Source organism: Petromyzon marinus, chromosome 64, assembly GCF_048934315.1.
Source record: "Petromyzon marinus isolate PM22_M1 ecotype Great Lakes invasive population chromosome 64, UKy_Petmar_22M1.pri1.0, whole genome shotgun sequence".
Taxonomy (NCBI): Eukaryota; Metazoa; Chordata; class Hyperoartia; order Petromyzontiformes; family Petromyzontidae; genus Petromyzon; species Petromyzon marinus.
In genome coordinates this window covers 14,162,996-14,173,813 of record NC_133730.1, presented here as the reverse complement: position 1 = coordinate 14,173,813, position 10,818 = coordinate 14,162,996, and the positions used below count along the sequence as shown (strand labels likewise).

General features: G+C 47.9%; 1 long non-coding RNA gene across 1 annotated transcript; it reads right to left on the bottom strand.

Annotated features, from left to right (window-relative positions):
• Window positions 1-2,371: 2,371 nt before the first annotated feature.
• Window positions 2,372-4,354, bottom strand: LOC142906359 (uncharacterized). Its single transcript, XR_012930205.1, has 2 exons — window positions 4,265-4,354; window positions 2,372-3,502 (listed from the first exon to the last, which is right to left on the bottom strand). It is a non-coding gene; the product is annotated as an uncharacterized LOC142906359 (long non-coding RNA).
• Between the last annotated feature and the right edge of the window lie 6,464 nt (window positions 4,355-10,818).

Below are 10,818 nucleotides of genomic sequence, written 5' to 3'. Positions count from 1 at the left end.
TTGGGATGAAGCTAGAAGTAAGCCAAATCTGCACTCAATAAATGGGACAAAGATTCCAGAGAAGCCTCCAGAAATGTCACAGGAGGCTCGGGTGTGAGAAACCAGACTCCATGTGGGGTCCTCCAGACCTTTGCCCTCCAGTTCATCAACATTTGTAAAAGCAGGACGTCTCAAAGGTACGTAGCATGGGTGAGGTAAGAGGTTGAGAACCACGTTCCGAGATTAGGCGCTTTGACAGGTTGGGGTCCGAGTTAACGTTTAATGGAGCTCACCCTACGACATTATGGATAGAAGGGTAGTGTGCCGGCACAATCCGGACACCCTGCTACACCGAAACACTCTGCTGCACCAAACTCCCTGGTACAGCTAAACACTGGCACGATTGCGCTCAAATACACACAAACTCTCGCTCGGCCAGTTGGTACACAGGTTGTCAGTTGTGGGGGACGATGGCCCCGGCTCCCCCCCCGGGGGAGGGCTGATCTCGAGAGGGCTGCGGGCTCCGGACTCCTCGCTCAAGTGAGAGCAGCCGCTACTCGACTCCTCGCTCGCGGTGAGAGGGCTGCCGCTCTCCGGCTCCTCTCCTCGCGCCGCAGCCCCTCGGGTCCGCGGGTCCTGTTTGTGGGGCATAGCTCGGGGCTGGCACGTGGCTGCCTGGAATCAATCCGTCGCTTCTCAGCCACTCAAACGCGACGTCTCCGCTCACACAACCCCGCGCACCACTCACACGAACTGAACGGGGGGTCAGGGGTCAGAGGGCAATGACGTCCTTCGCACACGCGTTGCCGCCGATGCCGGGCAATGGAGATTGTTTAAAGGGCTGCGGGGCGGGGATTTGGAGTCAGTTTTAGAGCGACACACCAATCGCACGCGCGGGACGGGGGGGTCGGGGGTTAGAGGGCAGGGACGTCACTCATACACGCATAGCCGATTGGGGGGCTGTATTGGAGATTATTTAAAGGGCTGTGGGGGCGGATATTCGGGATTGGTGTTAGCCCGCAGTCACGAAAGCTTTAAATCGAAATTTATGTTAAGTGTAATGTGTTGGTGTTAATAAATAGTGTTGCCTCCCAAGAAGTTGTGTGCGCCTATCTCAGCCCATTACATATAAGTGTAGACATGATTATGTAATTCTTGTGTTCATACAAGTGTAGTGACACAGCGCTGACTGCTGTCCAGCAGCGGCAACTGCAGTGGAAAGTTTGCACACACGCCGTTGAGCATATATACGGGTATGCCGGCCGGGCAGAGGAATTGGGGCAAGGGTCATGGAAGACCTCATAGGGAAGCCTCTGGAACCCTCTGGTCGGTTCGAGAAGGGAGGCGTGGATAGGGCAGAGCCAAGCCGCGCCGAGTAGAATATAGAATATAATATAAGCAGCGGAGAGCGAGAGCTCCGGGCTGCCGGTTCTGGGAGTGGACTCGTCTCGTCGTCGCTGTCGTTGCCACCGCATTCGCCCAATCATTGCGTGGCCAGACAGTAGCTGGCCTTCTCGGTCGACGCCGTCGGTGCAACACGGACAGGGTCGTGTCTAGGCCGGGCTCTATGGCAACGTGGTCGAGTGAGGCCGGAGTTGGTGTGAACAAGATAATAAAGAGACGGTGTCTCCTGCAACTACCTCGTCTTCGACAGTGTGTGCGACACACACCACACGTCGGAAGGAGAACACTTCACAAGTATAAATGCTGCCTGTGTCAGTCGAGTCACATTTGCTCTAATTTATTTTGGTGACCTAAGACAGGAGAAGCAAAATGCACTTCTTCAGGAAGTGATATTTTTTTCATAATTCAGAGGCTGTGCCTGATACACATCTTTCATGTGTTGTTTGGCAACCCTGGTGCCCAGTAAACGCCATATGGCCAGATCTTTGCATTGAATTCCAAGTATTAATTCCTCCATACTTGTGCACAGTTGAGTTTTTATTCCATTCCCTTCATGAACCATGTCTTTGAACTTTACATCATAGTAAGATAGTACATGCCGATGAATAATTAATAGATGCTTGAAAACATCTATCCCCAACCATCTGCCTGTGTTTGGCCTAAAACCCAATCACCCAGAATGCCCAAATTCACCTTACATACTCTAGGAATGTAAGCAGGTTAATGCTTGTATATCCATCACAATCATCACCCCCAAATGTGAAGACATGTCACGAGACTCGCTGACTTTTCTTAAAATACTTGAGAAATACAAATCATAGCTGAATATTTTCAATTCCATGTGTATAAGCCTTTGTCTCAGATTTATTGTAAAATAAATATACATGTACAATATAAACATTCAAATATCAGAAAATATTTAATGTATGTTGAATTTCTTTCACACTGTACATAACCAACCATGCTAAACAAGACATGATAAAAACAATCCAAGTCATGGGTTGCATACAATATGCAACTTTGGTTTATTGATTACAAGTTACATAAAAGGTTCTGAAATTTTACAATACAGGTATAGTGCAATCTAAATAAGCAAATGTACTTTTACAGTGATTTCCCAAATGTTTATAACTACACAAATACTAGCATGTATGTTCCCAATAAAGTAGTCTCCTTCCAAAATGGATAAAACCAAAATAAGTTTAGTTGTGCTCACAATATTTTTCACATATCCGTTCTCTTTCAAGTGACATTTGAGTCTGCATGGATTTGCTGTGCAAAATACTGCTGCAACCATTCACTAACTCCAACCCTGAACGAACTTCATCACATTTTTCCAATACTTTGTTGTGGCACTTCCATTAACAGGGCAATTACTGTGCCCCATGGGCCCCACAAGTTCACAAGTAATTGCGATTCACACCACAGCACCTGAAGTACCATTGATGTTTAACAACCATGAATTAGCAGGACCAAGCGAACGTATCCTTCTGAGTACAAACCTCGACCACCGCCTTAAAATGCAGCCATCCTTGTTCTCCTTGATGGTGTCAACCAGCTCTTTCAGACGCGACAGGTGGTACACGGCCCTGAGAAGAGACACGATTGAGAGAAAATTACTTGGTTGACTTATTATCATGGTGGAAGCCAGAAAAATCTCACCAAGTCTCAGGCGGGTTTGGCAGTGATATTTTGCAAATTTCATCAGCGAGTGGTATGTGAGAGGAAATCGGAGAACCCGGTGAAAACAGAAGGAGTAAAATGCAAAACTCCGGATATAGATTCAAGATTCCATTGCTGTATTACTAACTCCTGGTTACCTAGCAGCCAAAATCTATAATATATGCTATTACCAAATAGTCTCCCATCCAAGTAATAACCAGGCTTACCTGCTTAGCTTATAACATTCATAATCTGACATCATACTTAGAGGCGGTGCAGCCTCTATGCTGTGCGTGAGTGTGAATATAAAGATAAATTCACAATGGCGTGGAGGGGTTTTCCCAGGGACGATCAGCCCCTAGGAAGACGTCCGTGTTGAAGCTGCCCGGGGAGGGGGCCTCCAAGCCGGGGGATTCCAACTCCATGCGCGCCCTGCTCAGCAGCTCCTCCAATGAGGCTGTGCATCAAGAATCACGCATCGCACGTCACAACCACATGGGTGGCCGCTCAGTCGTCTCTGTGAGAAAAGACTGAATATGTACCTGAAAACATATGAAATGTCATCTGCTATATACAGACTATATATATACACACACACACCTAGGGATCTAAGGTCCTCTGACACGGGCTCCTCGTTGGCTACATTCGTAAGGCCGGAGATGTCCAAATCTTTGAGCCACTCTGGGTACTTTGGTCTGCTTTGCGGGCTCTGAGCGGCACCTGCTCTCTTCGTGCTGGTATCCGTCTCGTGGCTGCTGGTCTGGGAGTCCACATCGCAGTCACGCAGCCAGGCCGGGTACCTGAGCTCAGGAATGCTCGTGATCCCCGACACATCCAGCTCATCCTTTTGGCTTGTCAACCACCTGGGATAGGTACTTGTCGCACAGCCGCCGTTCGGCAAGTGCTCACGCCTAGTTGCTTCACTGCTCCGTAAGTACAACAAAACATTCTTCTGGTTAGAAAAGAAATAATTTTTGGGCTTTGCCGACTCATTTAATGGCATCAGGGCCTTGTTGCTTCTCGCTGTTGAGCTCAACCGTTCAGTTGGCTTATTGCCCCTCACCAATGATGCGCCGAGGCTGTGCGCGGTGACCCCGAGAGATGACCGCTTGCCTCTGTGCGACACTGCGAGGTCTCGGTGGGCGACAGGCGAGCGGAACAAGGACTTGGAGGAACCGTCAACTGGCGCCTCTAGGAACTGGTCCGTGGTTAGACTGACCGTCGGGCTATAAGCCATGACCACTGCAGCGCAGCAGTGAGGCTGCACGTGCCCGAGATGAGGTCCTCCACAGGCAGCATGCCACCTGCAATGTAAGACCCACAGACATTTTACTGGTACACAATGAATTTGCTCTCCCCTAGATTCCTTGACCCCTGAACGGCAATCCTGCAATGTTGCCTTACTTTGCACCATCAGTAACTAATGATGTTATCCGTTTGTGGAGTTTGTGAGAATATGGGATAAATCAGTGCATGAGCTGTTATTGTTTAAACTTCAGATGTGTCCAGTCTAGGATCTGCAAATTTTGACACAAAGGTTGGAGGATCACTTAGATTTCACAAACTTTACAAACTCAATATTCAGTGAAGTTGCTGGAAGATGACAGGAGAAAGAAATGCATGCTCCGACCTATCTGTTCAGACCTATGCTATCCTCTCATATGCGTGTGCTTACTGTGGATAGTTTTCTCTGACATAAAATGAACTCATTAATGGAATTTGCCAAGCATCCCAGTGTGGGACTCTCACGAAAATGTATCTTTAGACCTTATTAAGGGTTTTTTTTCTAGGGGAATTACATTACATTCATGATAGCATAGCATAATTGACAAGCACCCAGTACAAGCAAATAAATGGGGTTCTCCTCTCCAATTATCCCCCCTCCAGTCAACTAGCTTCGATACCTCATGAGACCTCCTTTGCCAGTAACAAGATATAGTAATAGGTTTTTACCCTTTTATCTGGCACAAAAACTGACACCTTTATACAAGGGATCATGTTTGCGATAACCACAACGCAAGTAGTCAAAATGCAAACAAGAAGACGCTAAGAATAAGAAGACGCCTTTTTGCGTCTTCTGGTCCAACACCAGTGGAGACTGGGATCTCAGAAAAGCCATCTCGGGTATGGACCAATCAAATTCAAGGACAGTGCATATTATCAGAGTTGTCTTTTTTGTTTGCATTTTGACTACTTGTGTTGTGGTTATTGCAAACATGATCCCTTGTATAAAGGTGTCAGTTTTTGTGCCAGATAAAAGGGTAAAAACCTATTACTATAGCTTCAATACCATTGCACCGCGTGCACACTCGATAGCCACTCGAGTGCAAGCACCACGGAGCGATTCCTCGCGTGGCGAGAGGCGCAACCCACCTTCATCCACACTGTGCATCCTCCTCTCCTCCGCGCGTCTCCGCTCCGCCATGCTGCGCGGCGCTGTGCTCTGCACGTATCCTGGGTGGCGGTGACGCACAGATTCCGCTCTGCTCAAAGTCCTCGATGTAGGCGTCCAGCGCACCGCTCGCCTACGAGCAGCACTGCTCTCCGCACACCACAGGGCTGCGCTAGCCCCCGCTTCCGGTCCGGAGCAGCGTGCTGCCCAGGCTGCCGCGAGGGCTTGTGTCTGTCACCGTGCTGTCGCCCGAAGGGCTGTTTGTCTCACCACCGTTGCAGTACATTTTGTACGATTTGGGATGCCTGGACCGGATGGGGCCAGGGAGAGGAATGGCTGTGGCTACAAGGTCACCACTGGTCCTGGTATGGGGGGCACCATGAGGAGCTGCTGTGTGCGGAAAGTGGGTCCGCTGTCGCAACGCGATCGCATGGGCCAGTGTCGACCACTTCGCGTTAGGTCTCTTAAGCTACTGTGGCTGTTGTCCTTTTTTCAACAAAAATTCCAGCCTTTCCCATGGTTTCCTTCATCACACCTGCAAGCTCTATGTACAACTGAAGTGTCATAAATGCACTACCTGCCTACTACTACATTATGAATGATATACATTTAAGAATTAGCTGGCGACAACTCCATGTTTAAAACACACTGTATTCAAAAGAGAAGGCTTAACATTTAACATTGGTTAACGTTTGGCATGCACACCTGCATATAAAAAAATTACCGTACTACTAATACAATGAATGCTAAATATTAAGTGGTATTACAGTAGTATGACTACTTATATTTATATATTATCGCACCTCCGAAGAGCACGGTTGGCTTTGTACGATGCGAAAGAGGTTCAACACACATACAGAATACAATACTTTCCGAGCACATTATGCGTACCGAACCTCCAAGTTCCTTACCCTACCCTTTTTAAATCCATTGCTGGCTGACAGCTGTCCCATGCTATGCAGCTCCCAGGGGGAGGGGTTATTTACCATACTTCACCACGCTGGTCAGTGTGAGTTTGGTGATGGCAGGGGGCTATAGAAGTGCATTACAACCATGTACTGAATATTGCTGCACTGATGGCAGGGGGCTATAGAAGTGCATTACAACCACGTACTGAACATAGCTGCATTGGTGGCAGGGGGCTATAGAAGTTCATTACAACCACGTACTGAATATTGCTGCATGGATGGCAGGGGGCTATAGAAGTACATTACAACCACGTACTGAATATTGCTGCACTGGTGGCAGGGGGCTATAGAAGTTCATTACAACCACGTACTGAATATTGCTGAACTGGTGGCAGGGGGCTATAGAAGTGCATTACAACCACGTACTGAATATTGCTGCACTGATGGCAGGGGGCTATAGAAGTACATTACAACCACGTACTGAAAATTGCTGCACTTGTGGCAGGGGGCTATAGAAGTACATTACAACCACGTACTGAATATTGCTGCACTGATGGCAGGGGGCTATAGAAGTACATTACAACCACGTGCTGAATATTGCTGCACTGGTGGCAGGGGGCTATAGAAGTACATTACAACCACGTACTGAATATTGCTGCATTGATGGCAGGGGGCTATAGAAGTGCATTACAACCACGTACTGAATATTGCTGCACTGGTGGCAGGGGGCTATAGAAGTGCATTACAACCACGTACTGAATATTGCTGCACTGATGGCAGGGGGCTATAGAAGTACATTACAACCACGTACTGAATATTACTGCACTGGTGGCAGGGGGCTATAGAAGTGCATTACAACCACGTGCTGAATATTGCTGCACTGGTGGCAGGGGGCTATAGAAGTGCATTACAACCACGTACTGAATATTGCTGCACTGATGCTCGCCACGTGAGAGCCACACAGCAGGACAATGCTATACTGTACAATATTGAAATGATTCTCCTACAAATACTAAACATTATTGTCTTAACAATCAATACTACTTTTAACATGAACAATAACTAATAAATGCACGCGTAGTAATCGCCGTGCTAACCCTTAGCGTGCAATGTGAGCAGAACTTGTGTTGTAAGTCGTACCCAGTCCATTACCGCGCCACACACTCCCATTAACAAACCAACGACATTTACTGAATGTCCTCCTCCTTTACACGGCACAACCAGACAACACTTTGCACACCGAAGTGTCCAAGCCGCGTGCTGAGTGAAGCAAACCCCATTCACTCTGCGCTCAGCGTTCAACAAAGTTGAACCTGGCTCGCCCTCACGCCTGCCCATCTCTCTCCGTCTCTCACCGGAGATTATTCCATTGATCGTCTTCGCCTTGCCGTCCAGAGATCCGTGTGGATTATCCGTGAGGGTAGTTAAAGGTCGCGGTTATTCGGAGAAGTTTTTTTTATTAATTTTCCCGCCACAACCGCCGCGTCGCCAACGGCCGCTGAAGGCGATGTCCGAGACGCGCGGCCTGCGCATGCGCACTGAGGGTTGAGAGAAACCTGCGGGGAGGGGCAGCGGGGGGCGGGGAAGCCGCCGCCGTTGGCCACACCCACATTCTGGCCACGCCTATATTGAACCGACGTCACGGTGACATCATTCTGGGTCGGACTTTATCGTGGGCTGGCTGTGCACGCGAGGAGCTCCTGACTTCTGACTCTGAATTCGAGAAAAAATCAAAGATTCACGATGTCTACCTTCGTCGAGATAGGTAAAGTTTAACGTTAGTGTTAGAGATGTGTGTTTGTGTTAAATGTTGAGCCTGTGGACAAAACTTTTGGGGATGTGCCAGATGTCTCCATCTAACGTTAAGGAGGTTGGAGCCTGGATAGTGCATACCAGGTGTTACAGGCTACATGATGGGAAGCAGAAGGCATTCTAGTAAAATAGGTTTTTGTTTGTACGTTAATGCTCCTCCTTTTCCTTTACCAACCCATACTCACCGGCATGGTGAAGTATTTGCAAATAACCAACACGATTCGCGCGATCGTCAAGAGGCTCTCCAGCAGGGGATTGGCAAAAGGCCGTACAGGAGCAGTTTTGTGAAAAATCATTGATTCTTTCATAATGTACATCTATGATTTATTATTATTGTTCATGTGGGTAACCTCGGCGAGGGGGGAAGCAAGGTCGGGAAGAGCGGGGGATGGGGCCGCTTTTGACCACGCCCATATTTAGGTGACGTCACGCCCTTTTGCTGTGACGTCACTATAGCAGGGAGTTATCCTTGGCTGGCTGTGCATGAGGAGCTCCCGAGTTATAACTCACAAGATCTGAGATTAGACCAAAGATTCATGATGTCCACATTTGTTGAGATAGGTAAAGTGTAATGTTCGTGCTATGACGGGGCTTTGGGCCAGTTTTAAATATTGAGATCTCGTCAGTGTTTTAATCGGACGCTCAGCAGGGTTTGAGCCAGGATAGTGCATAACAGGTCTAAAAGTGTGGTGTCGGGCTACATGGTGGGCAGCAAAGGGCAGTCCATCAAAATTGGTTGTACTATACATACTATACGTCTTCACCAACCCACATTAACCAGAGTGGTGAAATGTGGATTTGAAGCTTTCGTGACTGCAAGGATCCATACTCTTTGGTCCCTTCACCTGATGAAGGCCACTTGTTTTGTGGCCGAAACGTCGTGATTGTTGTTCATTTTATTTATTTATTTTTCCCTACGTGACTTTACCGAATAGAACCAAAGAGTACATATGTTATCTCCCGCGCAATATGGTATCTCCCTCGCAAGATGTTATCTCCCGCGCAAGATGTTATCTCCCTGACAAGATATTATCTCCCTCACAAGATGTTATCTCCCTGACACGATGTTATCTCCATGACAAGATATTATCTCCCTCGCAAGATGTTATCTCCCTCGCCTCGTATGCAGGAAGTCCGTGAGTTCGATCCAAATTGTGACGCCTGTAATATTTGGAGTTTGCGTGTCTCTCTCTCTGTCTTCTCGTGGCCGCGTGGATTATTCCCTGGGTCCTCCGGTTGTTCCTTTAACATTTAGAATCAACGTGCTTTCAGAGTTATTTGGCTGCTATAAATTTCCACGTGATGCGAATTATTTTCCACCTCGCTACCAAGCCGCGCCAGGGCAGTGCCAAGCCAGCCCCGTGTGGCTCTCAAGGCACCAAGTTATGTTTCCACTGCGGAACCCGAGCCGTGCCACGGACGTCACGTGTGACGAGCGCGTCGAGACGCATGTGGGTGGTGTAGTGCAGTAATTTTCTTTTTTTTTTTACTCGGGGGTACGCGGACCCCTGGGGGCTATGTGGCAATGCCCCAGGGTGTACGTGAGATAATGTATAAATATGTGAAATCATATCGGACATGAGTCATTGGTGAATAGTCATGTATGAATCGGACAATGTAAAGTAACTACGATACAATTTGTATCCACGTGGTAACCTGGAACGATATGAAAGCACTTTCTAAACTCACTGATCGTACACAATGCGGGTTTACAAGAGCAGCCAGGGAACTAATGACGTCTCGCGTGCAGAGCGTCCGTTTAATTTGTTTTTATTCGCTTGCAGTTACTAGCAGCTGGTTAGGATATACCTCTCACAAAGTGGACAATTGGTTAAAATATTGACGTTCATTATTCACACGTTGATTTCTCAGAACCACGTTGGGTCAAGGGGGGAGTGGGGGGGGCTACTCGGTTTAAACTAAATTCAACAACGAGGGGGGGCACCGGTAGCCAACAACGGTTGAGAACCACTGGTGTGATGTGCGCTGGTGTCCTTACCGTGCACTCACCGAATGTCACGCACAATGTACGCGTCATTATCCCCGCCCCTGGCCCTGCTTGGCCCCAAGCCATATTCAGACACCGCGTGAGGTTAGCGTATCCCGGTTTTTGGTTCTAGCGCAACATGGAAAACGGCCAGTGGAGAACCAGGCAATAGAAATGTGGGAGGCACTGTTGGCACGTCCATATAAAACTGCACATGTTATCCCGTGGATACAAAATGCAGGTTAAGAGGAAGAATCGAGGCACGGTGATAAAAAAAAACGTGATAACCCAGCAGGGTTTGAGCCAGGATAGTGCATAACAGGTCTAAAAGTGTGGTGTCGGGCTACATGGTGGGCAGCAAAGGGCAGTCCATCAAAATTGGTTGTACTATACATACTATACGTCTTCACCAACCCACATTAACCAGAGTGGTGAAATGTGGATTTGAAGCTGTCGTGACTGCAAGGATCCATACTCTTTGGTTCTATTGGGTAAAGTCACGTAGGTAAAAAATAAACCAACAAAAATCACGACGTTTTGGCCACAACACAAGTGGCCTTCTTCAGGTGAAGGAACAGAACTGTCGGGACGACAGCACTTCAATTGAAATGTGGTCAAGTAACCACCATGATCTGTGTGGTCACGGGGAAGCTCTCGCAGAAGCTGACAAGCTT